The 13,534-nt window shown below is 41.5% G+C and overlaps 1 protein-coding gene across 2 annotated transcripts in view; it reads right to left on the reverse strand.

Annotated features, from left to right (window-relative positions):
* Nucleotides 1-13,534, reverse strand: part of ADCY2 (adenylate cyclase 2) — a 437,129-nt gene that overhangs the window by 280,122 nt on the left and 143,473 nt on the right. The gene's annotated exons all lie outside the window — the stretch shown is intronic.

The raw sequence follows: 13,534 nt of genomic DNA on the forward strand, positions 1-13,534 counted from the left end.
GTGTGTCTGTTTTATGTCAGTACCATGCTGTTTTGGTTCCTATAGCTTTGTGGTATAATTTGAAGTCCATGTGGGGGGTGTGTGTGTGTGTGTGTGTATACACATATATATATATATATATATACACATATATATATATATATACACATATATATATATATATATATACACACATATATATATATATATATACATATATATAAACTGTTTGCTTCATGATTTATAGGTGAAATAACTTTTATCAGCTGTATTCATTGCACACATTCTTTCCCGGTCCTGATTGTTTCTTTACTTTTAAAAATGCATCTTTGCACAAATGAAATTTTAAATTTTAGTGAACTAAAATGATCTATTGTTTCTTTGCAGTTGATGCTCTTTGGGTCTAATTCAGCAGTCCCCACACCCTTTTTGACACCAGGGGCCAGTTTTGTGGAAGACAATTTTTCCATGGATGAGGTGGGGGCGGGGGGGTTGGTTTCAGCATGAAATTGTTCCACCTCAGAATATCAGGTATTGGATTATCATAAGGAGCAACACAACCTAGATCCCTTGCATGTGCAGTTCATAATAGGGTTCCCACTCCTATGAGAATTTCATGCTGCTGCTGTTCGACAGAGGCTGAGTTCAGGCAGTAAAGCGAGCTTGCTTGCTGCCCACCTGATGCTGTGTGGCCCAGTTTCTAACAGGCCATGGACCAGTACCAGTCCACAGCCCTGGGGTTGCCCTGGTCTAAAGCTCTCACAAAAGCATAAGCCATAATGGAAAATATTTTAAACTCAAAATATGTAATGTTAAAACTTCCTATATGAAAAAAGTTACCACCGACAGAATTAAAACTTGACATACTGAGAACAGATGTTTACAATCATAATAATGGCTCAACTACTACATACCTAGTAAGAACTCTTGTGATGCAAATTTATTCACAAATTTACTGTTCATTCATTCATTCATTTTTACTCTGTTAATTGTTTATTTTCTAGAACATACGTCTCATGGTACCAGAGATCTGTGACTATTTTTTATTTATTCCTGTAGAGCAGTTCTAGGGACATAATGGCTTCTCTACAGTATTCACTGACTGAGGAATGAATTACTGCACACAAAGGAGATGCAATCGATATGTGTAAAAATTTATATATAAGGTTTCTCATTACAGAGTTATTTAGAATACTGAAATAGTGGGAATTACCTAAACGCATAGCTATAGGCGGTGGGTTACATAAATTATATTCTTCCAGTATCCAATATGGTAGCTTCTCACCACAAATAAGTGGCACATGTGGTTGGGAAATTAAATTTTTTATCATTTTTACCTTAAATTTAATTTTAAATAGCCACATTTGTCTAGTGGCTACCATATTGTGCAGTACAGGTCTATATCATGAGATACAATGTAAAGTTTTTGTTATATTCATTTGAATTTTATTGTTGATTTTATCACCCAAGAATCATGCCTGTGTGTGTGTGTGTGTATGTGTGTGTGTGTGTGCATGCGCTCACATATGTGTCTGTAAAAGAACGGAGATCGCTGATTTTCCTGAGTTGAATTAGAATTTAAAATTAAGTCTAATTATGAAAAGATATGTATAATTCAAAAAGATACATGAAAAGATACATGCAAATGGTGCAACCACATAAATTTATAAGATACAAATGGAGCCTAAAGTTATGGGAATGCCATATTCCTAAAATAAATTATATATGCTTCGAAAGTACCTAACCCTCTCATTTTAAATTCATCTTTCAAATTAGCTTCCTGTGTATTTAAAGTGCTTTTTGAGTATGGACATATACAATTATATTTAAATAAATATCTGTAACATACAAACAGTTACCAAATAAAACATGTGTTCTATATGGAGTTAAGCAACTGAAATTATACAATGAATTAACTTTCACCAAAGTAAAAGCTAAAAATTTGCCAAAAATTCATTCCTACCCCAAAACACAAACAAGCACCAATATTGCAAAACATAAATATCAAGTGCCACTTAAATTTTCATAATTTTTACTAGAATAGGTTCTTGAAAGCAAACATTCAAATATGTAGCAGGCATTCAATGGATATTTGCTGAACGAATGAATAGCGGTAACTGAGTGCAAGATGCACCTAACTCCCTGTACAATAAAACTTTACAATGAAGAGATCCTTGTAGGCCACAGGCAGATTCAACAGGGCCATCATATAACAGTAAGTTGGATACATGATTGTCAAGATGTATCTTAAAACAGTTCAAGCATAGAAAGGGACATTGACAAATTCAGTGCACACCCACTCATGTATTCATGGCATAAACAAGGCATGACTTTTGATCTGAGGATGAACTGATGATGAAACTGCCACTTCCTTCCTTCAAGCATCTTGTGGGGAGGTGGAAAGGATACATTTTGGATGACATCTGGGAAGCTGAGAGAGGACCAGGTTGCAAAGAAACAGCATAGTTCCAGTTCCTTCACATTCTGGGGATAGTCACTTACCTCTATGAATAGCTAACAAAAACTGTTGAAACATTTGCATATATATAAAATATTTCACAGAATTTCAGAAGGTTCCTAGATCCTATGAACTCTATCATGAACCATGTGCTCTAGGCTCGAATTTCCAGCCAGAGCCTGACACTTGACCTGCAAAACAAGGCAGATTTGACCCTCCTTACTGGAACTTAAAACAAAACAAAACAAAACAAAACAAAACAAAACTTGATGATTAAAGGAAGCTGGTCTGGCCACCGAACAGACATACTTTTTGGCCTTAAATGATCAAATCTGCAGTCTCATGAGCTTACAAAGATCTTAGTACATATATTTTTTAAAGAACCACAATATGGAAATGCACAACCAAACCCCACCCAGACTCTTATTTATGGCAAGTAAACATTTGTTGATTATAATTAAAATCAAATATGTACTTCCAGCTCCCAAATAACCACTTCTTTATTAAGAATAGCATATTGTCCCCATTATGGTTAAAATGCAAAAATATGTTTACTATTTAGAATGTCATTGGAACCCTCAAGTTTTCTCATGAGGGAACAAAGTGCACAGAATAATGCCTCTGTTGAAAAATCAAGACAAATCCCTTTATTTACTTACTTTTAGTTTGAAAGAAGAAAAAATCTAAATTTAAGCACATTTGAAAACATTTGACTAATCATTTTCTTTTCTTTTGTCAGCCTTGGCATAACTACTTTCAGAAGTGAAATCACTAATAAACAAATTCCTATTTATTTGCTTGTCTGTTGTTTATTTAAACCTGCCCTTTTTCTCCAATGCCCTTTTTTAAAGACACAAGATGCTTGAATGGCTGATTTTAACTTGTATAATTTCTAAGCCCTCCACGTTTCCTAAGTAATTCATGCCATAGTGGGATTTTCAAAGTAACTCCAGCAAGAACTCACTGTTTGAACCTTAACATGTTTGCTATTCCCTCACATTTTCCTTTCCATATTGAGAAGGAAATACAGGTCGCTCTTATGCTTCTAGCTCTGTGCCCCACTGGGAATACCCTGGGTAAGGTGCTCTGGATTGAATCGGGGGGCTGAGTGCTCCCAAGCACTGGCTGGGGAGAGAGCAACCTTCAGTCCCTGACCACAGGGTTCATGCACAGTGGGAGTGAGGCCATCTCGCCAAGCCCTGGGGCACCCCACGGTTAATAGCCACCATACCCTCCTTGCTTGTGTCCCCTCAGCTTATCCGAAGCAACGTCATGCTTGTCTGCAGGGTCTTGGTGATGTTTCTCAAAATCATTATCCAGGCCCAACTGACTTTAGTTTAATTTAAGACCATCTGGAGGCAAGGGGGCAGGTGAGCTATTGTTTTATAGTCTGGCCACTTTTTCCTTATTTTTCTTTCTTTTTCCTTTCTGAGAACCCAGAAAAGAAGACCCTGACTTTCCTAACACAAGTTGAGTCTGAACAGCTGATGCTCAAGCCTTTTCTTTGACCTAAGTAGAAAGCCTAGAAGAGCTTTCCACATGGCCTGTCAAAGGCCAGCAGCCTTCAGAACTTCACTCCTCTGAAGACTGCAGTGAATGCCACTGTGGTTAACCTCACATGCAATGAGATGCAACACTTTACGTGTACTTTTTGATGAGTCTTGATGAATCTGGGATCCTATTTAGGCACCAGAACAGTCAAGATATGGAACATTTCCCTAATGAATACAAAGATTGTGGGTTGACACTGAAATGCTAACTTAAACAGTTCTGTGGCCATCTTCTCTTACCAGAATGTTTTTGGGCTTAAGCGTCTGTTGAGAAGACTCAACCTGTGTGAGTCTGGGTCTTATTATCAGGTTTTCCAGAAAGGAAAAGGGCACTGAAAGAAACAAAAAGTGGTCAGACTACAAAACAATAGCTAACCTGATTCCCCGAGTGGCCAGTTTAAAGCCCCAGGCTTGACTAGCACAAAAACAGCCTTTTCTTTACTAGTAGGATGGGGGGTGGCCATAGAAGGTCCTCCCATTAAAAGAGTAATAATAAATAATGTATTATCAGAAAAACATTTAAAAATACCATGCAGGTTCTAAAGCTTTAGTACAAAATGGCAACCTAAGAAAAAAATACAGCCTTTTTTAAAACCCTGAGATCTCCTAAAAGTTAATAAGGCCAAGTTATTTGGTACATTCATAATTCAAAATAATAAAATATTGTGAGAATCTACTTCACACTTCTTTCTTCAGAGCTCTTTCTACCATTTTACTTTAGTGACCTAAAAGTGATTTCTGGGGATCAAAAGAAGTTGCCACAGAACAGTTAGAAGAAGTATAGTGTTCAATAAATATTTCTGAACAAGACTAACGTTACTGTATTCAAAGTCTTCCAAGCAAGTGAGGTACAACAGATCCAATTTCTTCTAATATTCTTAAATATAGTATGTGGATGATTATATTCCCTCAGGGGAAAAAAAAAGATTTGCAATAAAGAAAGACGGCTTCTCCTTAGTCCTGGCATGTGCAGAGAGGCTGAAAGAGTCTGTCAACCATCAAAATACTGCTTCTCACTGAAGAAAGACTCAGAATCCCAGACTCTCATTTTCAGATGGACTTTTTTTAAAAACAATGTAATTAAAATGTAGATTAAGGAGAAAAGTTTGTTTTTCGCTGTCTTAACAAGTCAGTGTATGTGAAGAGGTTTATCCCAGTACTTCAGCTGGTTTTATGAAAGAACCCTTTCTATACCTAATAGGAAGCTCTGTTCACTGAAAGCAATTATGACCAATTTATTAATCTTTCCAATTGATAGGTCTATTAAAAATCTACCTCCAAATATTATAGGATTCTCATTAAGCCACTGATAGTAATTTTAATAAATGGCACAACTCTGTACTGATTTCATTATTTTTAGCTGACATATTGCTCAGGTAATAAAATTAAACATACACAATGAACAAATAATACACCTCCCACAGGCATATACGTACAGAAAAAAGATATTGGGCATAAGTTTAGACAAGGTTGAGTTATGGAGTGGCTTTCAAAGGCATCTGTGACCTCTGTAGGTCTCTCCAAATCTTTTTCAACCAGTTAATAGTTCCATACTGGGCATTCAAAGAAACATATCTAGTAGTATGTGATAAAAAAGATCTATGGCATCTCTTGAAATAAGCTTCCTACAAATATACAATCTGCCATTGCTGATAAGACCGATACTGGTTTTGTTTGGATATCAGTGTTGGCTGTTCAACCCTTTAGAGGCTGATAATTCAACCCTTGAGAATCACTAGTGTCCAATACACTGTAGACTTTCTCAAATATTTGGAATATGTAAAAGAACACATAGATAAAATTATTAATGTATTCTTAAAGGAAAATCACAGATATTATTTCTAAATACTTTTGAGTCTTTACATAGAAGCTTGTGTCTACTGAGATACAGGACAATGCAAAATAAGAACACTGACCTTGACGCTTCCCTGCAATAGAGACTCAGTTGAGTCATTTCAACCCCCTGAAGCTCAGTTTGTCAATATGTACAATGGGACAATAATAGTAACTTTATCAATTGTCAGGAGGATTAAAGAATTGTGGACATAAATAGTGCACGCTCTGAGTCCTAACTGCATGAACTCAGAATAGTTTTCTTTCCTTTGCATCTTCCAACCCCAAATAAGATTTTTAGAGCCACCAAGAGCATATAATTTGATACAGTGATGGCTGATTTTTGAAGACAAGGAAGCTCTATTCATTAAAACAATTATGACCCTTGAATAGAAGGATCAGAAGGTTAACATTTTGCAGAAGATTTTGAATTTTGGTATGTGTAGGTCGAGGAAAGAAAGAAAAGGAAGGAAAGAAGGAAGGAACAAAGGAAGGAAGGAAGGAAGGGCGGGCTAGCTCTCCTTGTGAGTTGTCAAGAAATGCTTCTTAAATCAAGTGACTCTCAAGTTGATTTTAAAATGACGAATAGAAATTCTGAGAAAAGAAGGGCACAGAGATAAGAGAGAATGCCATGGAGTGCCCAGTAGCAGATTCCAGGGGCCCCAGGGAGCAGTTGGCTCAGGCATTTCTAAGCAGATCAGTGTGATGTGACTGAGATGCTGAGTGTGAGTTGAACTGTGCAGTTGAGGATGAAGGGCGTGGGATACCATGCTGGGATGGGCGCTGTCTCAGGTAAGTGATGAGGGCTCACCAACGTGTAATGCAGGGAGTGGACTGAGCCCAGAGGCAGGGAGATGAGACACAGGGATGCTGGTTGTGGGGCAAGAACACTCTTCCAGAATAATAGAAGGCAGGGGGAAACAGAGTTCATGGCCAAGAGGGACATAGACATTTCACGGGGTCCTGACAACAGGCTTGGTCATCCCAAAGTTGACAGAGATGTCTAGAGAGGAAATGTTTATCCAAAGTACTTCTTCATATGATGCAATTTTCACTTCAGGGTCACTGCCATTGAGATATTCCCACAGAACAATGGGAGGGTCAAAGTCTCATTTTCCACAGTGATGCTCGTTTTGGACTCATACTTCTTCTTTAATGATACTCCTGGGGACAGGGATTTTTGGACCCAGTAGACTGTTAATGGTTAACTTTCCCAGTAATAAGTAAAAGGAATTTATAGAAAATCAAGATGTGCTTTTTTTGGTTCTTTAAAAAAAATTCTTCATCAATTTTGTAAGACAGAGAAGGCTTGGGTTTTAATAGTGAAAAAGTGCTTAGGGTTTGAGTGAAAGGTGAGCCACTCAATTCAATAGAGAGAATTTTAGAGGGGGCCATGGTGGGTGAGGATTAATCTGTATTCTTACTTTTGGAAGGCTGGAATGCCAAAACAGGAACTCAGGATTCTATTTGCAAAATATCCCTGGGGTTCCGGGAAAACCAAGTGGAGAGACACAGCAGTCAGTTGTTGGGCCACTGGATGAGAACATTCAGAATTCCAAAGAGGGAAGCTGTGAGAAAAATAAATCATGCAAGTCCTGGAAATAGACTTATCTGAAGCAGGAACTGACAGAAAGTTTGGTCTATCCAGGATCCCATGGACAGCGGCTGGAGAAAGCTACTTCCAGGTATGTGCTAGGTATGACACTTCCGGGTATGACAGCGGCTAGAGAAAGCCACTTCCGGGTATGCATCCCACTACTCACACGCCGCCTGGCCTCCTGTCGGGGGACTGCATCTCATGTTCCTGCACAATGAGAACTTCTGAAGGGAAAATATCTGGGCTACTTTGCAAGGCCCTAAAAATGAGAAACGAATGTTGGCACTTAAAACAAGACTATTAAAATTTAGCCAAAGGAATCATCATCACAGGGAGAGAACTCTTCAGATTCCAGTGGTGGTGAAGCCAAGATGAGCAGCAAATGAGCACTTGCTTGTGAAAGTGTCTGAAAATGCAAAGAACATTTGAGAGGGTGATACCTTCCCATCCCATTTTCTTCAAGCATGGTCCTGTGACTTGTGATCCCCTTCCTACTCGGGGAATTACATTTCCCTGCCCAGCTAACAAAGTTTGGCTAAAGTATGATCAGTGAAAGTGACCAGAGCCCCTTCTGAGCAGAAGCTTTAGGGACATCACAGGATTCTACCATCTCCCTTCCATTTGCCATGAGCCCAGCAATGCTCCAGATGGGAATGCTGCCTCCGCCAGGGATCTGGAGGAAGGAGGATGGTGTGAGAACTGCAGCCCACTATCCACAACAGAAACCTAAGGTAGCAACAGAAAGCAGCTCTGCTGTCGGTCACAAGGATCTCAGGGTCATTTGTTACAGCAGCATCACCTCCCCACTCCTGCTTCATATGCCAACTTCATGGCACTGATGGTCCCTTGTAAGAACTAGAAGAAAATGTGAACAGGACAGAGCCTATAGCAGTTATGTAACACTACCAGCTTCATGAATGTCTTTCTAACTTGTTTTTTCAGTATCATTATCCTCGCCTCCAAAAACACCACCTGTAATTATCTGCTGCTAACTGCAGATGCAGTAAGAACAACTCAGCTCTAGGGTTTCAGGGCAAATGAATGCACTCAGCCTACTATCTCTCCTCCCAGAGTGAGAAACAAAGGCAGACAAGTAAATATTATGGTTGCATGTTTATTTTTAATTTCACAATGTTCATTTGTATGCAAATCACAGATGGCTTTGGGGTTCTAGGCAAGCTGCCAAGAAGATTCTTCAGGGCCTAAAGTGCGGATACACTGTGTCGACTCGACTCCATTTTCAACATATTTCAGGGATTAGAGCACTTCAACCTGAGAAAAGATTTCAGGTCCACTGCTATTAGGAAAAAAACTATTAAAGTTACTGGCAAATGCTGAGATTGCAATAGCTTATTCTTGAAGGGACAGAATAATTAGGAGACGCTGGTGCAAAACTGAAATAGAAGTTGTTCATGCAGACACAGACATACAGCATAATGATATGCAGGGTCATGCTCATTCTGCCAGCTGTTCTAACAAAATTCGCTACAAATCTTTACTCTTACAATGATTTCTATGTGGCATTTTGTTTTCTCACCCAGTTTTAAATTATTGGCTTTTACATTATGTTATATATACATGTACACGCACACATATATATACACACAATTTATAACATGTAAATTTACATATTATCTATACTATAACTTTATAAATATATTTACAAAGTAGACCCTTCGTGACTACTTTAAGTAGATAATGCTATAAGTAGAGAATGCTATTTTTTCTTTTTATACTGAAGATAACAATTAATTTTAAAAGAAATAGTTCATCTATACAAACTTCACTAGCTAACATTTGAACTTCCCAGACAAAATTGACATGATATGTTTATTTAATTCGGCCCTATATGGAAAAGAAATCAGTTTCACAAAGGCTGCTCAGATTCAGCCCTGAGATGGGCAGGTGTCAATGGAACCAGCGGCAGTTTCATCTTAATTGCGCATGGATCCCAGAGGGAGAATATGGGGTTCCGGGAAACTACCGTCTGAGGAATTTACAAAGGAGGAGCAGTGTGCTGGGGTCACTCCCATAACTAAGACTCCTGAGTCTCAGAGCACAGGAAATAGTGTAATGCTATCCATGGGCTTCACCAGTGGAAAGCAGTGAGCTGTGGGAAAGTCCCTCCAGGATGGACGACTGGGTGGTCCCTCCGCAAGAAGTCTGACATGGTGAGGCTGAGGGGTGGAGCAGCTGCACTGTTAAAAACTAAAGCATGGGAGAAGTGACTGAAAGTAGACAGCAGGTGGGCCCCTGCTGACACACCTTCTCGCTACAGAACGTGTCAACTCTGAGAGAGGCACAGCTAAAGATCACCTGCTTGGAACTCGGTATGCCAGGCACAGGGAACAAGGAGGCAGGCAAGCTCAGAAGCTCTTTAATTCTGGAGGCTTATAAGAAATTCCTGGAAAGCCCACCTTTCTGCATCTGAACCAGGGGCAGGTGGCAGGTTCTGGTCTCCCCAGACGTGCCAGTGTGTGTCCTCAGGTAAGAAAGACACGATGCAAAACCCGTACCTATGACTGCTCCATTAGGCTTTTCAGGATCTCCTGGACCGCATGAGGGCCTCTCCACCCATGCCACCCAGGCCTGGTGCTCAATTTCATCAGCAGGGAAAGCAAGGGGACTACTGTAATTATCCAAGTATGTCTGTTTTGTCCATTAGGTTATGAATTCAGAGAGCACACAGAGTATTTCCTAAGTCTGTATTGAAGCCCAGGCACCATAGCATAGGATGAGAGAATGAATCAAATAAGAAAGTCAGAAGTCTCTGCTGTGGGTCCTGCTTTTACCCACTGGTGGTGTCACACCCCCAGCCTTCCCTTGAGGAACATCCTATTTATGTGTAGTTCCTCATCAGTAGCAGCAGCTCTGGGGATTCACCATTTGGGAGTATGCAGGAGTAGCATATTCTGAGAGTGGATCCCACTCTCATATACCCATGGAACTTTTTAAAAAACGATGGAAAGAAAGACACTGAACAAATAATGATGTAAAGTTGTTTATGGTGAATGCCAAATGGAGTCAGGAGAAGAAACATGGGGGCTTGCCTGGGCCATAAAGTAAGGTTTCTCTAAGAAGGTGACAATTTTAAGCTGAGCCCCAAGGAAGAAGAAGGAGCCAGGAAATGCTGCATTGGAGGAGGTGTGGTGCATTCTGTAAATGAAAGAAGGAGAAGACAGCTGAAAGAGAGGCGAGTTGGAGAAGGCACAGCCCACGGACGGCCTTGCAAAGGCATTTTGATTTTAGTCTAGCAGGTTGTGCATCTTAAACATAACACATGATCCAGTCTGCTTCTGCAAGATCTAAGTGAAGGAGTGAGGGAAGGAAGCAAGTGTGGAGCCTCATGGTATATTCTGGAATGACCCGGACTTGGAGCCTGATTGAATGCTCTGGGGAAAAGGGAATCATTGGGTGTGGGTGCAGGAGGTGGCATCCAAATGCCTGCCCCTGAATCCAGCTCTGCCACTTGCACACTGTGTGCCCTGGGCCAGTCACTTCATCTCTCCCAGGCTCGGTCTTCACACAAGAAAGAAGGAGGTAGGGACCTCATTACCAGTATTTAACAGAACAGAACATGTCAAACACCTTGGAAACTGCTCGCTCCAGATAGGAAGCCCTGAATAAATGCTGTTGTCAGTCACTATCTCTATTATCATAGATGTATTTAGTCATGCATTACCATTCAAAGCCAACTCCGGACATTACTGGGAAAACAAAGACCTAAGAGAAAGCATTAGATGAACTGGATTTCTGTTCTGTCTTGTAAAGAAAGGACCATAGGAATCAGTACAAGAAAACACAACCTTATTAGGGTGCTTTTCTGAAAACATTTCATGTCCTCTAATGGAGGGCTGTATGGTACCAGTATCGGAATAGGTGAAAGGAGTTACTGATGGCAGGGAAGAAGCTTATGTTGAAGGGATGGCTTCCTAAGACAGAAGAAGTGAATTTCTGTCAATAGTTCTGGAAAATGATCATTAGGAAGTAGAAATTTCTTCAAATGTCTGATCTGCAGTGATCCCCCTCTGCACACAGTTACCCCCTCCCAGCCTCCAGTTACCATGGCTGAACTGCCCATAGGGAAGGGATTACCTGGGAAGTGCAATTGTGGAAAAGAAAGAAGGAACCAAAAGGCTGGTTATCGGTTAGCGTGGAACCCACGACCGCGTGCTGAAGGACTGCCACGTCACTGTCAGAATCACCTTCAGAAATAACCAACTGCCCTTCTGAAGGACAGGCCAGCTTCTCCAAGCACAAAATCGTAGACACTTTAAAAATAAACACTGTAGAAATAAACCCCTTTTCTAAGCTGTGACTTTGGGGCGGGGGCAGGATAGGTCTGGACAAAGTGTTCATTCACTGGAAACTTCTACGGGTCAAGAGCAGAATGGGTGCTTGTTCCTTGGCCACACAGGCACAGAGATCCTCCCACAACCAACTCCTTCATTAACAGGAAGGTGAAACTTCCCCTGGTTTTTAAGTATCTGGGATGCTCAAACACTCACCAGTAGGAAACAGGTTCTCTAATAAACTATTTTTCTTTTCCTTGTAGAAAGGAGAGAGACCAAAGGCATCACATTAGTGGATACTGACCCTGGCAAATCCAATATGGTTCTCAGAAGCACTGTAGAGAGGGATGCGTGAGGACACCAAGCGGAGGGGCAGGCATCTGCTCAGCCGGTTTCCTGGATGGTGCCCAAGATCCCCTCCTACTGATATGTGTGTTCTGATGTTATCCCATCCACTTAAGGGTGAGACCCAGTAGCGTCCTTCTTATGAGCGGAATAGGTGAAAGTGATGGGTCAGATGTCACTGGCCAGATGAGGCTGCACAGACTACGACTCCCGTCTTGCTCCTACCTGTGCTCGCTCTCTTGCTGGTCTCTGCAGCCCTCTTCCTTGCTAACCCTGAGAAAGCCAGCTGCATGGTTGTGAGCCACCCCACAGAGATGGCCAACTGGCAATAAACTAGGTGGGGCCCCTGGCTAACAGCTCCTGAGAAACTAAGACCCTCATATCCACGGCCCGTAAGGAGCTGAATCCGGTCAATGCCACGTGAGTAGGTTTAGAAGTGGGCCATCCCAGGGGGAGCTTTAGGATGCCTGGAGCCCCAGCCAACACTTTAGCTGCAGCCTGGAGACAGACCCAAAGAGAGAGGGCTGAGCTAAGCCATGCCTGGACCCCTGACAGAAACTGGGAGACCATAAATGTTGTTGTGAACCCCTAAGTTTTGGGGAATTTGTTCTGCAGCAATTGGTAACTAATACACACCATTCCTTTCCTTTTTTTTTTTATAGGTTTCTTTTTTTGTATTATTCTACTTTATGTCCCAGGGTACATGTGCAAAACATGCAGGTTCGTTCCATATGTATATATGTGCCATGTTGGTGTGCTGCACCCATTAACTCATCATTTACATTACGTATATCTCCTAATGCTATCCCTCCCACCTCCCCTGACCCCACAACGGACCCCAGAATACACACCATTTTCAAACAGAGAATGTAATACAGGTCATTGGTTCCCCAGCAATGGAAGAATTAGGAGAAGGCAAGGTTAGAGGAACAGGAATAAGGCAGCCCAGAGATGGAAACAGAGGAAGCCCACCACCCCTGCCCCTGCCTCGAGGCTGGAGGGGAAGGGACAGAGGCAATGTTAGCAGAGCCCAGAGGTTCTTGTGCAGAACAGAGCTGGGCGTGTTCACTGGGAGCTGGCGTTATGGAGGAGAAGCAACTCTTGAAGTTGTAGAAGAAGGGGAGAAGCATTGCTTTGTTTCCTATGCCTCCCAATCGCCTGCCAAGGCTGGGCTGGCCTGAACCTAGCAGACCCCAGAGCCTGGGGACCCTTCCTGCTGGGTCAGTCCCTGTGACCCCGGGCAGACAGGAGGCAGCCAGGGATGGACTCAGGGCAGGCAGGCCCAGGCCCGGCCCCAGTGCACACCCATCAAACACTCAGGATTCCTTATACTTTCTCCATGGGAGTCAGTCAGGTGGGGACAGCCAGGTTTCTCCTGGGTTTCATTTCTGTTTTATTTCCACATGATTTCCTTTTCTCACGTCTCCACGAGGAGAGACTTCCCTGGAAACTCTCTCCAACTCTTTTCCTTCATTTTACT

This window comes from Rhinopithecus bieti, unplaced genomic scaffold (assembly GCF_001698545.2).
Source record: "Rhinopithecus bieti isolate Rb0 unplaced genomic scaffold, ASM169854v2 scaffold_13112, whole genome shotgun sequence".
In the NCBI taxonomy this organism is placed as follows: Eukaryota; Metazoa; Chordata; class Mammalia; order Primates; family Cercopithecidae; genus Rhinopithecus; species Rhinopithecus bieti.